This window comes from Tamandua tetradactyla, chromosome 2 (genome assembly GCF_023851605.1).
Source record: "Tamandua tetradactyla isolate mTamTet1 chromosome 2, mTamTet1.pri, whole genome shotgun sequence".
Lineage (NCBI taxonomy): Eukaryota > Metazoa > Chordata > Mammalia > Pilosa > Myrmecophagidae > Tamandua > Tamandua tetradactyla.
In genome coordinates, this window is record NC_135328.1 from 76,538,007 (window position 1) to 76,560,572 (window position 22,566).

Consider the following 22,566-nt stretch of genomic DNA (forward strand, 5'->3'; position numbering starts at 1 on the left):
ATCTTGCAAGTTATTCTGCCATTTAAAAAAACTATAAGCATATATGTTGGATTCTACTTTTAAAAATAGTGATTATTTTCAATGATGATATGAAGAGTATCTGCGATGGTGTGTCCTTGAATATTTCTGATCATCACTTTTATATGGATTACTAGACATGGATTGCCATTTAGCTTTTGGGAACCTGAAATGGATCATAGTTTTTGTCCTCTAGTTGTCTTCTGATTTTCCACAACTTTTTTTTTCTGGAGAAGCCAGAATCAATGGTCAGTTCCATTTCTTTTTAACAATTAAGTAGTTGAGTAAAATTCTAAGATCAGTAAGGACAATTGGGGGTGGAGTAGGGCAGGGCAAGAGAGTGGAAGATTTGTCTATGTTGGATTCTACTTTTAAAAATAGTGATTATTTTCAATGATGATATGAAGAGTATCTGCGATGGTGTGTCCTTGAATATTTCTGATCATCACTTTTATATGGATTACTAGACATGGATTGCCATTTAGCTTTTGGGAACCTGAAATGGATCATAGTTTTTGTCCTCTAGTTGTCTTCTGATTTTCCACAACTTTTTTTTTCTGGAGAAGCCAGAATCAATGGTCAGTTCCATTTCTTTTTAACAATTAAGTAGTTGAGTAAAATTCTAAGATCAGTAAGGACAATTGGGGGTGGAGTAGGGCAGGGCAAGAGAGTGGAAGATTTGTCTTTAGAATATAAACAATCACCCAAAGGGAATAGGATAGTGAGTTAAACTCAAGATATATATGAGAAACAACAAGCCTAACTACACGACTAGAGCATATGTGTCTATATATGGTAGACATACACACACATATATGTATCTATAATGGGAGAAGTTGTTACCTGAGAAATAAATATAGACTTATTTGAATTTTGGGATTAAAAAATAGTAAAATAGTAAAAACAGCCCTCTGATGCCTCTAATATGGGTTATTGCAGTCAATATGAATACTTTATTTTAGGGCTTCTTGGAATATATATATTTATGATAAAATATTGTTAAACCTCCCATCTGATAATAGGTAGAAAATCCTAATAGCAAATTTTATATCTGTAAATTCAGAAGTAATTAAGACAGGGAAATAGCACTTGTAATGATGAAGAGACTAGTTGTTGACAGGCTTTCTCGGATTGGAAGATAATGTCTTAACAGGCAACTTATCTTTGCAGGAATGGTTAAACTAGACAAGATAGGAGAATACTGACTTTGAAGCCCATATCTTCAAACTGTGTAGGTTGGAGGTCTCAGATGACAGACGGAGTCATGTTGAGACTGTGTAGAATTATTGAGCAAGAAAGACACAAAACCCTCTTTGTGTGTGAAGAACTTTTAGCTTCAGGAGAAATGGAGCTATTCTAGAGTCTCCTAGTAAAGAGCTGGAAAAGGCCCTTGGGTATTGCTTGGTAGTAAAGTACAACTTGGGTGATGAATTTAAAAGGCCCTGCTCACAAAATCTTTCTTATTCAACAGTATACTCTCTGAGGTTCAAGCATTAAGAAAGATGGTTTCCTATTTTTCACAACAAAATGGAGAGAGGTTATGGTTGAAACTTGTCTAATTTGAAATTAGTTCTTAAATTTCTAAGAGAAAAAAAACTGAAATAAGTAATGCATTAACAAAAACTATAATAAAATTGGAAATATAATTCATTATTTTGGAGATGGAAAGAGTTTGAAATACATGAAGTTCTTAAAAATGTAGAACATATGATCAGTAATAGCAAGAAAAGATCAATAATAAGCTTTAGCAAGAGAGACTTAAACTAGTAGTTCTTGAATTACTGACCTCTAAAAGTGATTACCAACTAAGTTAGGTATTTAAAATGCTTTCTCTGCATAATTTTAAGAAGATGATGAGTTCTTATTTTTTTAGGATGGCTTTAAGATGTGGTCATCTTGGATTAAAGAGAGGTGTTTTGAATGACTGGTGCTTTTTCCAGCCTGGGATTTAATATTGTACCTTTAATAATTAAAATAATCCTTTGAATGACAGTTTGCCAGTTTAATTCTAGCAGTGAAATCCTAGGAAAGTTAACCAGACGAAGGCTGTGGTTGAAATAACATGCAGTGAGTATTTGGCTTGCCACAGCTATTTTAACAGACAGCCAACTCTTTTCCATTCCATTTGTTCTATAGTATCTATAATATTTTTTTTAAAAATCATGTCCTAATATGAGTAATAGACTCTTTTAAATCATTTAGTTTTTTTGTTTGTTTCGGGTTTTTTTTTGCTTGGGCAGGCACCAGGAATCAAACCTGGGTCTCTGTCATGGCAGGCGAACACTGCCTGCTGAGCCACCGTGTCCTGCTCTAAATCATTTAATTTTGAGTTTTTATGCTCTGACTAAATAGAAAACCATCTACTTATCCTTACAGTAACAGGAAGAAGATAAGACCTAGTTCTCTGAAGTCAGGGTGTTACTGAATAGTTTGGTCTTAGCCAAAATCAGTGACAATGCTTACTTTTTATTGGTAAGGAAGAAATTTTTTTTTTGACTTTTTTTTCTTAAGTACCGTTTTAGCTTTCAGACACCATCTTGACTTTGCTAAGTGGCCTGTAAGGTCTTCCGAGTATGGAAGGTAACTGACTTTTCTCTAGTACTCCATGTCTAAGAAGTGGAAGGAATTTTAAATCAGTGATACATTATTGAGAGAACCTACATGGGCAGGAGGAGAGCAGTTAGATTCCTGACTTGCAAGGGGGTATGTATGTACCTCACACTGGCGTCAGGGATGATGGAAACCATGTAATTGTAGAACTTGAGGCCATCCCTTTAGGTGTTTCTTAAATTAAATTGTTCAGATCCCTGAGGAAAATAAGAAAATATGGGCTTATATGACACTGATTAAGGAATTTAATCCAGACGTGGCCAAAAATCTAGGGCGTTTAGTAACTTTTAGTCATCTAGTTGAAATATATATGTTCTTTGCTAAGAAAAAGTATGTTACTAATTCAGTTACCTAAAAACTACTCTTAGCAAATTCATCAGGGAAAGCTTGGCTTTTATAGGACTTACCATAGTTTGCTCATTCTTGCCTTTCTCTCTTCTTATTTCAGGTTCTGGAATCATAAATAAGTTTTTACCAATAATACTTGTTCTTCAGGGTTTCCTGAAAAACAACTTTTAGTCCTATGAAACTGTCCCTGACCATTTCATTTCTTTGTGCTACCATTACATTTTGCCAGTACTTCTAAAGCTGTAATTTTTACATTATAACAATTGTTTATAGGTTTGCCCCTTGTTTTCTATTGAACAGGGTCCTTCTTTGGTAGCTCTCTTTGTATTTGTAGTGGCTAGCACCTCATAGGTGATCAGTAAAGGATTGACTGAGCACCTATCATGTATCCATCATTATACAAGGTACTCTGGGATCTTAATCGGATTTTTACTGGATGGTCCTTTCTGTGTTCTATAGTGGTATGTAAAGGCATTTCAATGAGTCAGTGCATGAGTGCCCTAGGAATATTAATTGGATCCCTGATTATCTTCCTGATTCAAATGGGCTCTATGGAGACATATTTGCATCTTGGAGAGAGAAATTCCTACAGCACCCAGCCCAGAAGAGCACCCCAGCATGTATTCCTCCCCAGAATATGAAAGAATGGGAATCCTGACCCTCTTTGCAGATGAAGCTTTGAAATAGGCCAGTGGCAGGATGGCTCTGTCTGAAAGTAAGAGTCCATAATTGTTGAGTTTCCATCTGGAAATTTGCCTTTGCTCAGCTTAGCCCAGGAATTTTTCAAATGGATCTGTTTGTGAGAGGTGAAACTAACAGAATTGGGAGCCTTCATTTGAAAGGGAAGGAGGCAGGAGTGAAAGCCATGGAGACCTTGACCATGAGGGCCAGTGGATGAGCTATTTTGCACAAGGACTTCCAGTTGAAGAAGCAGAAAGGGTTGGAGGGAAAGGCCCTAGGTTTGTTTCACCAGGTTGTGGCTTATAATGTGGCTCTCAAGACAGGATCAGTTTTTTCTGTCAATTTCTGATTTTATTTCAGTTCTCATGTTTTATCGTCACAATTTGCCTACTTTGTTTCCTTAAACCTGCTTTCCAGAAACTAAGAAGAGAAGATGCTCATTGTTATGAGTTGTGGAGATTGAACCATTGTGCTGCATTGTCTTCTGTAAAAATGCTTCGTGGGTTTATCCAAATTTGGCTGTATCCATGAACATGTTATTTGTGTAATATACTACATGTTGATTTTTATACCTTTAAAGGTATTAATACTTCTTTTTAAAGAATGTTACTCACAGAATCCCAGGCAAGAAACTTGGATGGAGACTACTAACCATGCCTGATAAGGAAACTAAGTGACAGAGAAATTGTGACTCACTTAAAATCCCATAGCCAGCCATTTGGTCAGCCTGTCAAAATGCTGAACAGCTTACCTGATTTCTCTGAGCTTTGTTTTTTCCCCTCTCTGAACTTTTGCCTTGTGTCAGGTTAGCTCTTCCCAAGGGAAGTTCTTAGCTTAGAACTGGGTATTAATTCGAAAATCTTCTAGATTCTTTTTCAGTATGTGTTCAAGAGGGTGAGGAGATCACCTGTGAACCCTCTTGTGAAAAATAAACTATCAGAAAAAGGGTGGTTTGATTTAGATGTAAAGAAAGGTCAACAGTAGTAACAACATAAAAATCAAATTAGAGAAATTGTTTTAATGCTTAAAAAGCACCCTTCATGGTAACTGCCTTGGGGCACAAGTACAGAGTTAAAACCTTTTGTAGGAAACCTGAAAGTACAAATAGGGCCAGCTCCCCCAACCCCCCAAAAAACCCTCAGCAGCATTTTATCATATTAGAAGCATTAAATTTATAAAGGAAACCATTGTAAGCGGTTCCTTCCAAATTACCCACCCCTTTCTCTAATTAAAAAGTTTCATCATGTTAGAAAGACCAGGAGGGAATGAATTCAGGCCCTGCCAGATGAGGGCAGACCAAGATCTCTTTAACTGAGAGCCTTCAGATCCAAACTATCATCAGGTCCTGTCAATCTCTTTCTTCAAAAAGTTTCTCAAATACATTTCCACAGCTGCTATCCTAGTCCAAACCCACTATGGAAAATTCTACTTTGAAGTTCCTGGAGATGGAACTTCACCTCTGCTGAAGCCAGTTTCTCCCTGCCCTCTACCTCTTTCTCCTCTTTTCTCTCCCTGCCTCCAGGTGCTTTCACATACAGGGCCTTGTTTCTAAATAAAGCTAGATTATGAAGTAGGTAGTATTCCCTTGTTACATAGGAGAAAAGCTGAGAGGTTAAATTAACTTGCCCCAGGTCATAGCTATTCAGTGGTAGATGGAGAATTTGAAACCAGGTCATCTGATTCCCAGTCTTTTTCACATTGCCATAGCTATGTCTTCCATCTCAACTGCAGTCTTGTTTGCAGAGGAAGGGAAGGTGTTTGAGGTAATTTTGAGTCTGGACCACAGTCAGTGGTCTGAGTTGTCCTAAGACAGGGTGCTGTGTCCTACTCTGCAGTTCACCAGTCATATTCTGTGCTGTTTCTGGCTTACTTTCAAGAGGCACATCTGTCATTCACTCAGTTTATGGCTTTTGAGCAGTTACTATCTGCTAAGGTGTTCCAGGCACAGGGGAAACCCTGCTAAACAAGAATGAATGTTTTCACAGAATGCACAGCCCTCTCTGCATACCTCTTCAGTGAGAGCCAGCAGTCCTTATAGAGTCTTAGTGTATATAAAGTACATTCAGGGTAACTTCAGTTCTCCTACCAGAAAGGAAATTGCAGAGATAGAGGGATAAGATGCCATCCCTGTCACAGCTGATATTAGGAAGTCCAAGATCATCAGTATGTTGCAGAGGACTTACTTGTCCCTCTCCATTTGCTGGAACCATAACCATACCCAGCTCTGGTGCAGGGCTTATGGGATCTCATATTTTAACTAGACAGTGTTCTTCATGAACCACCCTACATGATGATTTTATTTTCTACTTTTGCAGTTATAAATAGAGGACAGAAGTCTGCAAAGACTGGAATGGTGTTTCCTCCACAACACCATTGAAATGATTTTAAAAAGCATCCTAAATACTTAAATATTTCACTGGCAAGCAACCAATCAAGCTTATAGTCATCAGAATTCTTCTTCCTTTAGGATTTTCTTTGTTTTTTTATATCCCAGTGATAGCTCATCGCATTTTAGGGTAAAAGTGAGTATGCAAACACAACACATACCATTATGTTTTGATATGTATTTGATTCTCTTGTGGAACTGCTTTGGATCTCATTGGAATAATAGAATCATAAAGCTGGAGAGGCCAGCAGCTCTACCCCTCATTTTATAGAAGAAACAAAGTCCCAGGGAGAATTTATGGCACTCCACCTGGGTCTAGAGCCCAGACCTCCTGGGCCACAGGGTGGAAAAGGAGAGGAGGGTGTTAGTGAGGCTTTTTTCTGCCTAGTTTTATCAGCTTTTCAGTTAGAGGAAAAATATGGCCAGACAAAGGCAATACGTTGATAGTCAACATCAGTTTTGGATGGTAGAGGTTTTTGGGTCTGCTTTCACAGAATTTTTTTTTTTTTTGGATACGTGGACCAGGAATTGAACCCAGGTCTCCCACATTGCAGACACGCATTCTACCACAGAAACACCTGTGCACCCTACTTTCATAGAAATTTGATTGGGGATATGAGAGAAGCTGGCTGCATCAGGGTTTGTTAACCAAATGCCATTTAGACCTGAGGCTCCTTTGTTTTATTCTTCTTTCTAAAATGCTACTTTAAAAACAAAGGGTATAAGCAACTTGTAGAATTTCTGGTCTTAAAAATGAAAAAACAAAACAAAACAAAAACAGAAAACAACCCAAAACCCAAATCCTTGAAATTTTCTATCATGACTGATAGAGCAAACCTTGAAGTCAACAAATTGGCCTTTTTAATTTTTGTTCCAGTTTTCTTTTGGCAAGCAGAAGTATTTAATAAGAAAGGAACCTGTAGTTCCAAAATAAATAGGGTATAAGTCCAAGACGTCTAAAGCTCGTGTGGAATCCCTCAGGCATTCATCCCACTGGGCCCCAGGGAAAGGAGGAGACAAAAGTCCATATCCCTGTTCTAGCCCAGAGTTGGTTCAATTAAAGGTGAAACTGTCTGTCAAACTATTTATAGCATGTTTATAGTATGATGGAAAAAACAAGACCATAGGTTTTAAAGCCTGGCCTTTATTTTCACAGATGATAAAGGCTTTGTTTTGTTTTGATTTGAAGGATAGATTTCTTAACATACTCCACAGTTATCGGCATGTATTTTAAAACATGCCATTTTAGCCAATTGCTAATTCAATTCGTAATCATGAACAACTTGTGTTTAATGTAGAGAAATCAATGAAAATGTCAGTGTTTTAGGATGAAGATAGCACTTATTTTCAGATAAGACTAAAGGGGTTTCAAGGTAAGATATTCTGTTCAAATGTAAAACAAAATCATTTTTAATGCTGACAAGATTGATTTTCATTAGCGTTTCCAAGGAACTTCAACTAGGTAAGATATTATTAATAATGTTTCCAGTATAATTTTATAAACTTTGGTTTAAGTTTTGGTTTATAATTAGGCTACCATTTTCTCTAACATCTTTTCCTCCATAACTTTTGAATTAAGGTGCCATTACTTTTTTGTTTTAAGGATATAAATTTTTTTATATGATTTCACAAGTGATTTTTATATCTTATATTTGCATTGTATAGTAAAGAAGGATTATGTGGGTGAGGCATGCTGAAGGCTTTGAGAAACCTTTGTTCTACTATATATTTGACTTGGGATATAGTCATTAAAATGAAGCTGCTCTTTGATTGGGTTTCCCTGGCTTGCTTTAAAAACAAGTCTACTGGTTTACCTCTTTAAAACCAGTAGAGAAGATGACACAAATTCAAGATTGTATGTATTCTCAAGCACTAGCTTTTTTTTTTTGCCATTTTATTAGTCATATTTATCATATGACATTTTATCCAGAAATGTCTTCACTAAATTCAAGCATTAACATTGAGGCAGTTGTTTCCTAACTGTTTTTCTATCAAATAATTGGGAATGATTGGAAATTTTTTATGCAGCATTTCTGATATTTAATATTTAGGAAAATATGTATCAATGAAATGCATAGTTTGCTCCAGTTGGGCAGTTTGGTTGCTAACTGAAATAATACCCTGACTGGTAACTTTACAAATATGCCACCTTCAACCCATAAAAATGAAATATTTGTGTTTTGGAGGAGGACTCAACTTTGATGGGTCTGTAGCTTTCAGAGAGTATGCCAAATTTCTGGAAAATGTTGGTAGTATACGTCAAAGTAACGGAAATCAAATGTGATTTTTCCCATAAAACCAAGGTGAAAATAGGGACTTCCATTCCTGACTGATGGACCATGGGGATCAAGTTGGCTGTTTTTGGTTTGTTTGTTTTTTAAACAAATGAGTCAAGCACTGTATTTAATCAGCTATAAATGATATATTTTTTATCCTGTTGGATGTCTTTAATATATACATGACTCATTTCAATACAGCAGCATAATAGTAGCAAGTTGTGCAAAACCATTTAATATATGTTAACAGCTTTATACATTTCTTAAAATAAGATGACTTGTGTCCTATTTTTAATGAGGCAGATCAGAATTTGAAATTGCACTATCAAGTTAATGAAATGCAGGATAGCTTCTAAGAGGGGAGATTTGTTGGTATCTTTGAGAAAATGTGTTAAGACTTACAGAAATGGGGCATGGTTTTTTTGATAAATTATTGAGGGATATCTCTTTAGTGGTCCTTTTTTTGTGTGTTGTAAAAATTTACTATAGAAAACATAGCCATTAGCAATCAAGTGGTTGGCATTTCTGCTGTGTTTGAGTTTCTGTTTTGTGGAGTTGCCATCCTAGCATACAGATAATTTCGCCTTGGGCCATAAGGTGGTATAAATCAAACTGACCTGTAAAATCCATGAATCAACTCTTAGAAGGCAATGGATCTCCCTCCCAGCCTTCTTCTCATCCACCCTCCTTTCCTCTCCTTTCTTTCCTTCCTTCCTAACTTTCTCTTGCCATTGCTTCACAGTGGCAAATAACCTCAAAGCTTTAGCTTGATGAGCTGAATAAATAAAGCTAATAAAGCTTTAGCTTATAAAAGGTGAGAGTCCTTTGGTGAATTTACAGAATCAAATCATTCTATTTCAGTTGCAGGACTTGGATGTTGCCTTACAATAGGTTAAGACACGACCTCTGGCACCTATCAACCATTTAAAAATCTTCAACAAGTCTGGCAGCATTTGAAATAGAACTATTAGAGCTTATACTTGCAAATTGGAGTATTTATTCTCAGTGCTTCAGAATCAGCTTACTAGTTGTGGGAGAAAGTGCCCTCATTGAATTATAGTCATAGTGCACTTCCTTGGTCTTCTTTTTTCTCCTCTCTGGCCAAGCTGTTTTAGGACACTATTTTCTTAAGCCATTGCATAGATTAGAGAGGAAGTATTAAGATGAAATCAAATCAGAATGGATAAAACTTAAGATGTGGTGCTGAAGGTCTCTGCTGAATAAAGATAGAGCATATTGGGGGTTGACCAAGGCTTCTAGTGCATGGGTGAGGGGATTTCTGTACAGGAGCAGACTGATAAGATAGGGTGTGTCCACTTGTAAGCAATAACTTGGAAAGAACTCATTCAGCATAATAAACATTAACTGTGGATCAGGTAGTCATGGAAAATGGTTATACATAGCTGCATTGAGTGACTATTATCTAGCCAAATCTAATTTTCAAGATGATCTAAGCTTCCAAATTTAGCTAGATAGAATATAGAACATATGTAAACTCTTTATCATCACTCCATCATGCCTCCTCCAGTTTACTCACTCATTTTTGTGTGGTCTTAGGCTGAAGTTACTGACGAATCTTTTGTTTCAAATCAGCCCAATAATTAAAGAGTTATAGAAATAATGTTGAGGTGTTCAGAAATAATATTTGCAAGTTTAGGGGCAGATCAACAGAAAAAGATACTCCCAGCTGATGCTTGGAAATTAGAAGCAGTTGCAGCAAGGTCAGAGTCCTTGTGTGTCAAGGAGATGGTTATTTTATCAGCAGTTAAAGGAGTAAACTTTGTTTCCCATCTCCAGGTATTTGACACTTCTAATTGGCATCCTCTTCAACTTTCTAGGAATAGGCATCAAACAAGAATATGTTACAATAATTTCTATTTGTGCAGTCACCAAAAGCTACAGCAGTAATTTGTAAATTGCACAATAATTATTTATTTATTGTACTTCATTGTTGTACCTGTGCCAGACATCGAGTCCACTACTATGGAGCAGCTTGTAGCTTGCAGCTACTTTGCTGTTTGAATTTATTTGTACAGTTGATTTTTTGTTGTCTTTTGATTTACTATTTTAGGTTTATGGTTTTCGTGGGAATGACATTATGGGATTTTCTGTTCTTTATATTTCCTATAGGAAAAGTTTGAGTATTATCTGGTGGATTAAGTTTGAGTTTTGGACTGAATCCTACTCCTACTGAAACAATGAAAAGCGACTGATTTTTAGGTGCTGATGCTCAGAAAGTTCCTTCTATGACCATATCCATTTTTTCTTGGCAGGGACTGCTTGAGCAGTAAATACATATGTCTTGGATTATTATACCTCTTGGGTTATGACTATTTTGTTTTGTTTTTTTTTTTTTGTAAATTATGGTTGCTGTAACTACGTTATAACAATTTTTGTATTATTAACATAGTGTTAGACATAAAAGAAATTTTTAGGGGATGACTGTAACTCTGGTCCTTTAAAGAAAATTAATGTTTTAGAAAGCAGTGTACTTATGGGATAAAGGAAGTAACTTTACCCAATTGGTGGAGGGAAAAAGAGCAGTGTGACTGAAACAGTAAGGGAAAAAGAAAGATTCACAGAAAGAATGAGCATAATTGTTCTGACAAGGGCGAGTGTGTGTGAGAATCCCTCTGCAATGGTGCTCACACTTGAGTGGGCATGAGAATCACTTGGGGGGCTTGAGTAAACAGACGGCTGGGTGCCCTACTCCAGAGTTTCTGATTCATGAGGTTGGACTGAGAATTGTCATGGCTCACAGATTTACCAGGTGATGCTTATTGTGCTGATTCAGGGACCACGGCTCTAGTGTAATTGAACTAATGTAGTCTTATTAATAATAAGAAAATAATAATAATAATAGTAATGTTTAGTAACAGCAGTAACACTGCAGAAACAGAGTAGCTGAAGTTTGCTGGAGAGGCTGACCAACACTACAGACTAGGAGTGGATTGAATTATGATTACATTACTGAAGTAGTACAATTAAATAAATGATAAGTTTTAGGATTTATAATATTTCTAAATTTGATTAACTTGATATTTGATTCAGATAATAGCCATTAAAAAGCCTTTTCTTTTTTTCAACATGGGCAGGCACCGGGAATTGAAGTTGGGGCTCTGGCATGGCAGGTGAGAACTCTGCCACTGAGCCACCGTTGCCTGCCCTAAAAACCTTTTTTTAAAACAAGAAAGCTTGTTGAGTTAAAAAATATGTACGTGCTTGCAAATGATTTCTATGTGGTTTTTAAAAAATAATCCTGTAGTTTGTTCAATCGAAATGTTCAACTGTTGCTCCTAGAGATTTGATATCTTCATTCATTTAATGCAGCGATCTGAAGAGGGGGATTAAAATTTTTAATTAGGACCTAAAATGCCTGGATAGAAAATATCTAACTCTGATCTCTTTGAGGGTGTCCTTATTTTATTCATGCTTGCATTTTCAGTCCTGGTGTGTGAGTGAGGGGACAGAACCGCATTTGTTGGAAATGATTGGATGGTGGTGAGGGGAACCATCCCAAGAAATTAACCCATCCCAGGAATTCCACTGATAACTTAAAAATTTTGAATGTTAAAATTTAAGGTGCAAAAATAATTAAGATGAATGAAAATCCTAATAGAGTTAAATAATTCTGGAGTTTTAATATCACACTATCACTGGAGACATTGATTTTGATAGCCATAACATATTTTCTAGATGAACAGTGTATAGATAATAAAAGCATTAAACTAAAATATGGAGTCCAGGAAAACCATATTTCTAAAAGAATTAAGAAATGTTCAAACTTATATTTAATAGTTTAGCAGTATATGTTATAATCTAATTTTTTTTCAAGGTCTTCAATTTACTTGCTATTATCAGTGGTAGGGACATAATATCTATACCCTACTAGAGTTCCATATCCATAGGATGGTGGGAGAGGTCCATGGAGACAGATCTTGTAGTTAATATTTCTAACACCTAACTCTTGGTTAGTCAGGAATTTTCGTTAAATGGCATTTTCTCTTTGCTCCCACTTAGTGTAATTACACGTAACTGTTGGCAGATTATTCATGTATTATGGCAAATGTTTGGGAGGAATTTAGCATTTTACAAAGTAATTTTCACATAAAATACATGATATATCACATTTGTTTTGCACAATAATGCTTTTTATTATTTTATGGACGGAGGTAACATGTCTAAAGTTAGATTACTGCTAGTGTAGTCAGAGCCTGGCATAGAACTCAGATTAGCTGGCTCTAAATCTGATTTCTCTGTAAACTTGAACTATTAATGTATTGCGTGTATGCGTGTGTATTTTTTTTTTGTACTGAAGGGATACAGTGAAAGGAATACCCAGGTGGGAGATCTGGATCTCAGTTCTGCTTGACTTTCTATTGCAAATCCCAAACACTTTATTCTTCACTTAATTCCTCTTAAATTCACTCAGCATCTCAATACTGTTTTAAAGATTTTTTTCATTTATTATACAAGTAAGAATTTTTATTTTTGTATAAAAATAAGCAAAAAGGAAGAAAGTGCTTTTCATGCATTTCTTAAGCATCCACAACACAGTCCTGGGCATTGAAGCCATTAATAAATACCTATTGATTGAATGCCTGGAATAAGCTACCTGACCTCTGGGTAAGTTGCTTAAGATGTCATATTCCTTCTGTAAAGAGAGGTAGCTGGCAGGGCTTTTGCACTACTTATTTCCTTATGCTATGGATTTATGTGACATTAGCGATCTTTCAGTGACTTGGTGAAAGGTGTTAAATAAATCATGTCTTTATTATTATCTCCAAGGAAGAAATTTGCTGCCTTTAAATATGGTACTGACCTCTTTCTTAAGTAGGGAAGAAAATGGCTTATTTTCAGTGGATGATATGTGTTTGTTTTAGGGGGGTATTATGTGTAAGAGTAATATGTTTATAAACAAAACAACATTATAAAATATTAAAAACTTCTTCCTGTGATATTTCATATTCTACTGTTAAGTCTCCACCCTTCTCCAACCCCAAATTATAGTTAGATGGATTCAGAGTTTATCAACATTTTTCTCATGTAAACAGAATAACAACTAGATGGGATTAATAGAGTAGGGAAAACTTACTTGATTTCTTGGTAGTCTTCCTGGTTGGTTATATTTATTTAGTGGGCATGACATGGGCAAATGTGTATTAATTCATATGATCTACTTAGTTAATTTAATGATATCAATGCCATTGTCCAAAAATGTGGCTATTAGGAAGAGAAATTAAATTAGGGAGTTTTCAACAAAGGAAATGCCCATTAAACATTTAATGGCAGGGGAACAATTTTTATAAAACAAAATACACCTGTTTTCTCTTGGTAAATTTAAATAAACTATGCTTTTCTCCAGAAAGGATTACAATACCTCCAAAAAATTAAGCAGCTCTTCCTTCACTTTCCTAGTCTTTTAGCATTATTTTATACTTTCCATGTTTTCTTAATAGCCTAGTTAGTATTTCATTCCGTTGGTGGTATGTATACATAGGAAGAAATATGTTCATTCATTTGGTTAAATCCTCTGTTAGAATGGGTTGGTTTTACTAGCTAGCCAATCAAGCCAACAAATAAAAAGTACTCTGGAACCATAAATTGCTGGATTGTCCTTTGTAAAGTTCCTTTTCGTTTTATATAAATGAATTGGGCTACAATAGAATTCTATAAAAGATTTACGGAAAGAGTTTTAGTAAAATGTATATTTCTGCTAATATTGACATTTAATAAGTCTAGAATTTATTTTAAAGTATGCGTTAACAATAGGCTTTTAATGTGTAGTTGTGCACTGAAGGTCCAGTAGTCTGATGATAGGAGGAGTTCAATGTCAAGGCTAATTTGGGGCTTCGCTAACCTTCATTCAGCTTTATAATTTATCATTTGAAACTGACTCAGTGGTCACAGTTTTAGAGGAGGGAATTTTCTTCTGATTTACACTGAAAGAGTGCATACTAGCGAGCTCTTCAAGTTAGGGTCTCAATTCTCTTGTTTGACCTTTACCTGTAACATTTGGTTTGAGTTGTGTTCTTCTCTTTGACTTTAGGATTCAACCACTGGCAGGAGTCTTATTTAATCTTTCTATTGAGCTGTTTCATCTTCTTGAAATAGGGCACGAACCTATTCCTCAAACTATCTTTCAAATGGGAATGCTGTTCTGAAATACTTCAAGATTGGCTACATTGTGGCAGGGTGTGTCCTAACAAAAAATTTTTTATGCCACCTCAGCAGTTATCTTACCCTGGCCAAGCCACTTTCCTTAACACTGACCTTTGGCCTAGTTAACAACTAGTTTTCCGCCCCTGGCGCCTAAACTCCCCAGAACTCAAACCTACATCTGTGGCCACCACCCACACTCCTCACCCAGAACCCACAGCTGGCCTCAAATGATAAACTAACCATCCCTACAGCTTTCAAGCTTCTCGTACCTCTTCCTTTTTGCACATGTTTGCTTTAAACTAACCAATCCTTGATTCCCATGGGAAATGTACTAACCTCACCCTCGATCACAATAAAGACACAAGCCCCTCTTGCTCTGCTTATGCTCTCCCCTGCTGGTTGAGCCACCAGGGCCAATTGAGATTCCAGTCGATCCCTCCTGGCACCTCTCTCTGCCTGGGACCTGTGAGTAATAAACTATCTTTTCTCATGCATTGTTGTCTCTGTTTCCCTTTGTGTCACTTCTGACCTCCACTCAGACCCAAATTTAAAATCCAGCTTAACTAGTTGGAGATAAGGTGCGTTTTATTTAAAAAACAATGTAATATGATTCAATACAATTAAGAACAAGGGTGTTAAAAGCCCAATATATAGTAAAATAATAACTCTCAAGAGCTTTTTATATAATGTGCTATGCTTAATGTGCAAACAGTTTATTTGATTTTACTTTGGTTTTTTAAAACCACGGTGTTCCTCATAATTGCTGCTAGTATGTTCTGTGGTTTCATTCCTTAATACTTGAGTTGGTGTGCTCCTTTAAATTATATCATACTCTTGAGGAAGTATATTCCTAGTTTGATTTATACGTGTAAAATGAGGTCTTAGTAGATATAATTTGACTTCATAATAAGAATGGAAACAAGAAAATGAAAATCTGATTTACAGAATTTGGTGGGGTCTGGAGATAGCCTCTGTTAAATAAATTCAGTATTTGTTTATTTCATGGTTAATAATAATAAAAAATCTTCTCATTAAGGAAAAGCCCTTAGCAAACGGCATTTTAAAAAAATTTTCAAGCATGGTTCTGAATTTTTTTTTCTTTTCCCAATTTCCTGATGGTATTTTAGCATATGTGGTATTTAGCTGATAGCTGTTTTATGCTTAAATGAAGATACTAAAGAAAATCAATAGAAGATACTATCCCCAATTCAGTATAGGGGTAGCACCTATTACTTGGCTCTAGAATAATAGAATTTCAGATCTAGAAGTAGTGTCTGAAATGGAAGCAGTCTCCTTAGGTGACGGAGGAGGGCCAGAGTATGTGATTAAACTAGATAACTAGTTTGTTGGAAGAATTAGGAACCAGAACCTTGCTAATTTTTCTTTTACTAGGCCACAGTACTCAAACTCAGATTACATTTCCATTTTCTACTTTTCATTGTATTGCAATATTTCAACATTATCATTCTATAAAACTTAATCATTGAGACTTTATTTACTGCCTTTTCACACTGTGTGCTAACTTGGGCCTATATAAAAGTTTGAAGGTGGGCTGACTGATGGTACTTTAATAGTGAATTGAGGTGAAAGAATTCCAAAGTGAAGAATATTTTATTTCATTTGTCCCAGCCAAGTATCTTTGAGGTAAAAATAAAAACAGAGCTAAGAATAGCTTTGTCAAATTGAGTGCAGGGAGATGTGTTTCAATCTTTTTTTTAATTTTAATTTTTAAAATATTTTTGAGTATGTCCAAAATACCTGCTACTATTAGACAACTGGGTGATTTCTGGTTTCCAGAAAGTGTTCTAAAAGTTTATAGGGACTATCTCATTTAAGTCTTTAACATGACCTCTTAAAGCCCGTGGGAGCCTTATGTCATAGATAATACTATTAGTTCCATTTTATAAATGGGGTAACAGAATGTATTATGTGAATGTCAAAGGTGGGATACAGTAAACCAAGCGATCCTTCTCCAAAGCTCTGGCTCTGTACCACTAAGCTGTTCTGCCTTTGTCTTATACCTCCCTCTGCCACAAAACACTGCCTGTTGCTGAACTGAAGTTGTAAATGGGTCCTTGATGTAAGTTACAATTATTGCAATAAACTTTAGCAGTATACTTGAAAATGCCTGGGTTTTATATTTGGGGTATAGCAATATATCAAGTTTCTTAACCTTTAACTTTCTTTTGTTTCCCTTTCTTACGTTCAGCCTCAATTTTCTACCCTCTCCTTTCTCCTTGGTTTATTCAAGGCAGTAGTCAATGTATCTTGTGCATTATTTTGATAGCTTTATTTTTATTTTCAAAGGAGTAAGTAATTCTCTGTTGCTTTGTAATCAGATTAAAGCCTCTAGTAGTTGGCACTTAAATTCTTGACGAATACCTTGTTTTTAGATTCCCTCTTAGAAATCTTATTTTCTTAGAATCTCAAGATTTAAAAGGCCCATTGAAATATCTAATTCAATCACCCATCCCGTGGAATGTTTTCATACACTCCAGCTTATACTATAATTGTCTCCTTTTAAGCTTTTTCTAGAATCATTGCTACTCATTAAAATTTCTTTTCTTTCTCCTTTTGCTTACTTTAAACACACTAAAATTAAATGCCATTACTGACGCTCTCTACCTCTCCCTGTTTGTTCCCTAGTATCTACCTACAAAGTTGACTACTGATAGTTTTTGTGTTTATTTTGATTTTTATTTCATTTATGTTTGTACTGCTTCCCCCTACTTAAGTAACTTCTGGAATTTAGAGACAATGAAGATACATCTATACAATTAACAGTGCATAGTCAATCAGAAAATATTTTGTAAAATTTTACCTGAAAAGAGGAGTAAAAGCTGTGCTTTCTCCTATTAATATTTATCTCTATTTAGCCCTGAGTCTTGCCAGAGCTACAAATCTGACTGAGGGATCACTATAGCTCACTTTTACAGTTAAGAAAGTGAGAATAAAGTAGATAGCTACTGTATTTAGTAGGAGCAAACAAAAAACAATCATACTTTGTAAATGCAGATTTACTTTTAGGATAGTGGTATGTTTTTGCAATGTACATACCTTTGAACAGTGATTTCAAATTTTATTGTAGCCATGGCATACTCTATTTCAGATAATCTTAAGGGATCCTAATACTATATTTAAAAACTCAGAATTGGCTCTCAAACTTTAAAAATTTTCATTGTTTGAGGTAAATAGCCTATTGCTTTTGTAGACCCCCTGAAACACATTTCGGGGTAGAGGGTTTCTTAGAACCCAGTTTGGAAACCTTTGCTTTAGAAGGGTGGAGATATAGGATTTTCCCTTATTTGAGAAGTTTGAAAGATTTTCAGGTTAACCAGGAATTATAGTCCTATATGCACATTGTATAAGCAATTATCATATTAGCACCACCCTCATTCTATCTTAGTTTGTAATTTCTAATGGATCTTAAAATACTTAGGATAGGCTATCTCTGTGCCAAATGCCATATAGGGGGAAAAAATTCACAAGATGAGAAAAGAAATCTTTTAAAATAGTTTTGGATCATTGTCTTCTGATGAAGTTGGGTTGTAGTAATCTCTTAGGATGTCTTATTTTTTTCAAAAGTAGGAAATGGAGTTTAACTTGATTTATTATGTTTGATTATATTATACCTCATTGCCATATCTGTCACCCTAATGCAGTTAATAGCTCTCCTGTGTATAGTACCATTTCATTGCCCTCTGCTTTGGAGAGGAATACTTAAAGGACCAGTATTAAAAATGGAATTGCATACTATATAAGAAAAGACTGGTGTAGCGCATTTCCAAGTGGCCTTTATATGCTGTACACTTATTAAAAGATAAACTGCTTTTTACAGTTGAAAAGTATGTGCTTAAGAAAATTAAAACTTCTCTATATTTGCTTAAGAAAATTAAAACTTGTGTATTCTAATATTTTGAATGTCATCCCTCTTGTATTCTTCCTTTCTTTCCTGAACCATGTAAGTTTTCTCCTTGTAGTATAATTTCCTTCCCTTTCAATAAATAGTTTTTCATTTGTGGTCTTTCTTTCACTCAAGTCTCACTTAAAATCAACTGCCTTTGTATGTTTATTGTCCCTTAGTCCAGAGATCGCCTATTATTTACCATGTTCAGGCACTCTGGAACTTCAAGGGGCAGTATTTTAGAAAAATGTGTATCATTTACAACTAAGTTATATAATAACCCAAAGAAGAATGTCATCTATTTATAAAATATTTGTAAGAATGTAGACTATGAGGCGATGTATTTATTTCTTAAGAGTGGTAGCATTGGGGGAATTTAAGATTTGGGAAATGTGATTGTGAACTCATAATAGCCAAACATTTGTCATTGTGAACTGGTCAATTCAAAATGGAACTGATTACAAGTACTGTTCAGGAAGGAGGGAGTGACCTTCACTTCAATTAGAGAGGGAAAGAACAGGTATGGGCCACGTAGTGCTGGAGATGAAAATACCAGGCTTTCTTTAGGTGCTTGTACATCTTCCTCCACAAGCAACAGGATGTTAGTTTTTTCCTTCCAGGCCAACACATAACCTGTTCCTTTTATCATTCAGGAGTTAGCTTAAATGTCCTCAGAGAGGGAATACTAACCTAAAATGGAAAGACGCTTTCCATGCTCCTTCTCACATCAGCCTGTTTTATTTTCACCTGAGCACTCATGACTCAGCACTTACTTTACATTTTCTTGTTTGTGTGTACCTTTCTTCCCCTTCCTCGCCCTCCCTGTGAACCACCAGTGGACATAATTTTAATAAGAGCAGGAGCCCTGTTAGTTGTGTTTATTGCTCTATCCCTGGTCCCTAGAAGAGAACCTGCATTTAGCAGACACTCAGTAAGTACTGAATGAAATAATAAGGTGACAGTGTCTCTGGCTAGACTGCCGACTACTTGAGAGCTGGACTTCACCTTGGCTTTATATCCCCACGATTGTAATGTGCCTAGAATGAAGCCTGTTGAATTGAATTGGAGTAGTATTAACTCATTTTTCTCATTAGTATTACTAATTAATATAATATTAATTTTAATTTTAAAAATAGGGTAATTTTAAAATGAAGACATTAAATTTTTCCTTTTCCTCTAAATATAAAAGCAGCACCAGTCTTGAAAGCAAGGCCAGTTGTTATGTGTGAAAGTCTGGGTAAAACCTTTATGCTAGAGGGTTGTCCCAAGTGTCATTTACTTCTGTTACACCCAGAAATCATGAAATGATTATTTTAGGAAATGGGCTTCTTTAATGGCTTTTTATATATTTGATTAAAAAACAAATAAACCAGAGAGAGGTACTGTTTTAGTGACCAGCTTTTCAGACGCTGTGAAATGAAGATACTATTGCCAAAATGATGGGACCAGTTCTTAGTTACTTTGCTAGAAAATAATTTTTCATGTAGTTTGTATTGTTTTCCATATGGACCTTTTGAAATATGACTTTTACCGAAGATTTAATTTTAAAAAATGATAATCATCCTTGGGATGGAAAGCTCAAGATCTTTCCATTTGAATGATTCTCAATAAAATAATTAGATCCGTCTCTGTTTTGAACTTTCTCTGAAGATGTAGATTTGCTCTTTCTCATCAAATTAGCCTGGAAATGTATTTCCAGTGGGCTACGTCATTTGAAAAAATGCAATATATTGAGTTATATTAAGGGAACTTGGGGCAAGGTGCTTGGGGAAGTGCTATCAGTTTTAATACAAGATACAAGCTTGAGGATGTAATGTTTTCTAGTTTGGGACAATTTCTGTATTTTGCTGCTTGCTTTGTATATGTCCCTTAAAGAAATGGTTGTGAAGGCAGTCTTGTTTTAACATCATAGTTCTATTCCCTCAGATAGATAATTGTGTTGACTTAACCTCAAGTAAATGGGCTTGACTGACTCCAATGATGTAACTCCTCAGAAGGCTAAACATGTGCATACATATTTTTTTTTAATTCCCATTATTTTTACCCTCAGGAGAGAGAAGCAAGAAATATTCTGAGTATGGAAGTAAAGATTTCAAATCACTAAGAAATGAAGTTATTTTTAGATATCATTATAAAATTTTTGCAATATGGCCAATTTGGAGTTTTGAATCCTTATTTCAAACCTAGGGGGTTTTCTGTAACATGTCAAAATTAATGATTACTCTTTTTTGTGTGTAATTCATTTTTTTCACACCTGGTCTTTTATAGTTATAACATTGACACAAAATTTTGAGTGTTTGGTATGAAGTTCTCTATGTAATTGGAAATTTTATCTGTATTGTTTTTTTTTTTCCCTCATCCTTTTCAGTGTTTTTGCCTATACTGACTTATTATGTTATACTGAGTTTTATTTTCCTAATGTCTTTGCTCATAGCTTTCTGCTTGCCATCTCAACCTTGTATTAGGTTATCACCTCGTACCTCCTTCTCACCTGCCAGGTTTCATACTTTTCTGTTAATCTCATGCTTAAATTATGTTTCATTAATTCAACTCAATTTTGTCCGTTGAAGGCTGGATTCAGGTATGAGAAGAGGTCTGAGACACAACCTTAGCTTTTGCAAAACTTAGAATTAAGTTGGGGGTATGGATGGTGCTTGATGGTGGCAGATATAGTAAGATTGACTGATATGATGCAGTGAGAAAAGAGGTGGAATCCAGAAGGGGGAACCTATACTTTTTGTTCTGAGTATTGGCAGAAGGCTTTCCAGAGGAGCTCCTATATGAATTAGGCCTTGAGTGGTGAATCCTGAGAAGGTTGATGGGCCCATAGCTATCTAGCTTGCTGTGTACTAATTATTATCTTTAAAACTTTATAAAAATTGGACAGTTATCTGGTATGGCCATAACTCAGTACTGTATAGAAATAGAATTAAGTTTTTAGAACTACATTTGAATTTAGAAACATACACCAAGGTAAAAACAACTCTTCAATGCAACTCGCAACTGGAAAGTTGCCTAATATTATCTTGAATCTGCTTTCGGGGAAATGGAAGAAATGATAAGACATTAATGGTCAAAACGTATTTTGTCATCTCTTTTGTTGTTTAGTAACAATCTATTTTGAAATGGCTGAATAGAGGCAATGTTGGAATTTTTTCTTTTGCTTATAAAAGCAAAACCCAGCTGTTGATTTTTGTTCTTTTCAGTGTCATGAGTGTAAAGGCTTGGGCCATGTTTAATGGCAGTGTGATGAGTTGCTCCCACTTCTCAGACTTCCAGACGCTCATGCAGAACTTGGGGCAGCAAGAAGGGCAAGGCAGCCCTTCCCACCATATCTTGGGGGCTCTGATGTGATGAAACTAGAGCAAGAAAGGATGGAGCCCAAAACCCTTAGGTAGGAAGGAACATTTGGCAGAAAGTTGTGGTATAATAACCAGTCAATATAGAGAGATTTTGGTGTGTGTTTCCTTCCTGAAGGGCTCTGTACCGTAAATAAAAGAAAGCCAATAATTATCAGTGAGCAACTGGGTCATGTCTTTAACAAAAATATTAAGATGAGCATAAATCATAACATTTAAACAGATGGGAGAGTAGCCTGTAGAGGAAGATGGGAGAAAGGCTCTAGAGAGTAATCTACTAGCTGTTTTCTTGAGGAGTAGGGACAAAACTGTTACCTAATGATAATTCTTAAAGCCTAAGTGAAAAGTGTATAAATCTGAAAGAGATTTTGTGTGTGTGTGTGTTAAAAAAAATGGGACCTTTTAATTTACCTATTTAATTTAGTTATTGGGTATATATGTGTGTATTTTCTTGGTGTATTTCCGCATTCATTTATTCATTGAAGGCACATTTATTTCTCTGTACTGATCATAGTTCTTTTCAAGTTTTTTTTTTCCTCCTAAAGGAAGAATATTAAAAACATCAGATAATGTGTAAGTATGGATTTGGCTTTTTCTGGGTTATTAATCACATCCTCACCTTTTTTCTTCTCCATGTATTTTTCTTTGTGTACCTTTTTTTTTTTGGCTCAACTTAAAAGTTACATAGGTTGATAAAGTCTATACTTAGTTTCATATTACCCATTTAATATATGGATCTGAACTGATTCTATTATTTTGAAAAGCTATTGTAGGGGTAAAAAAAAAAACCCTTTGTTTACAAAAATTTTGGTCTGTTCTTCT

The 22,566-nt window shown here is 35.4% G+C and overlaps 1 protein-coding gene across 7 annotated transcripts in view; it reads left to right on the top strand.

Annotated features, from left to right (window-relative positions):
• Window positions 1–22,566, top strand: part of MLLT3 (MLLT3 super elongation complex subunit) — a 265,987-nt gene that overhangs the window by 124,061 nt on the left and 119,360 nt on the right. The window contains exon 1 of one of the 7 annotated variants that reach the window (XM_077148054.1): window positions 14,839–14,946. The exons of the other annotated variants lie outside the window; for them this stretch is intronic. The gene's annotated coding sequence lies outside the window, so the exon portion shown is untranslated. Of the gene's footprint in view, window positions 1–14,838; window positions 14,947–22,566 lie in introns of those variants that run through there. 7 annotated transcript variants of the gene reach the window in all.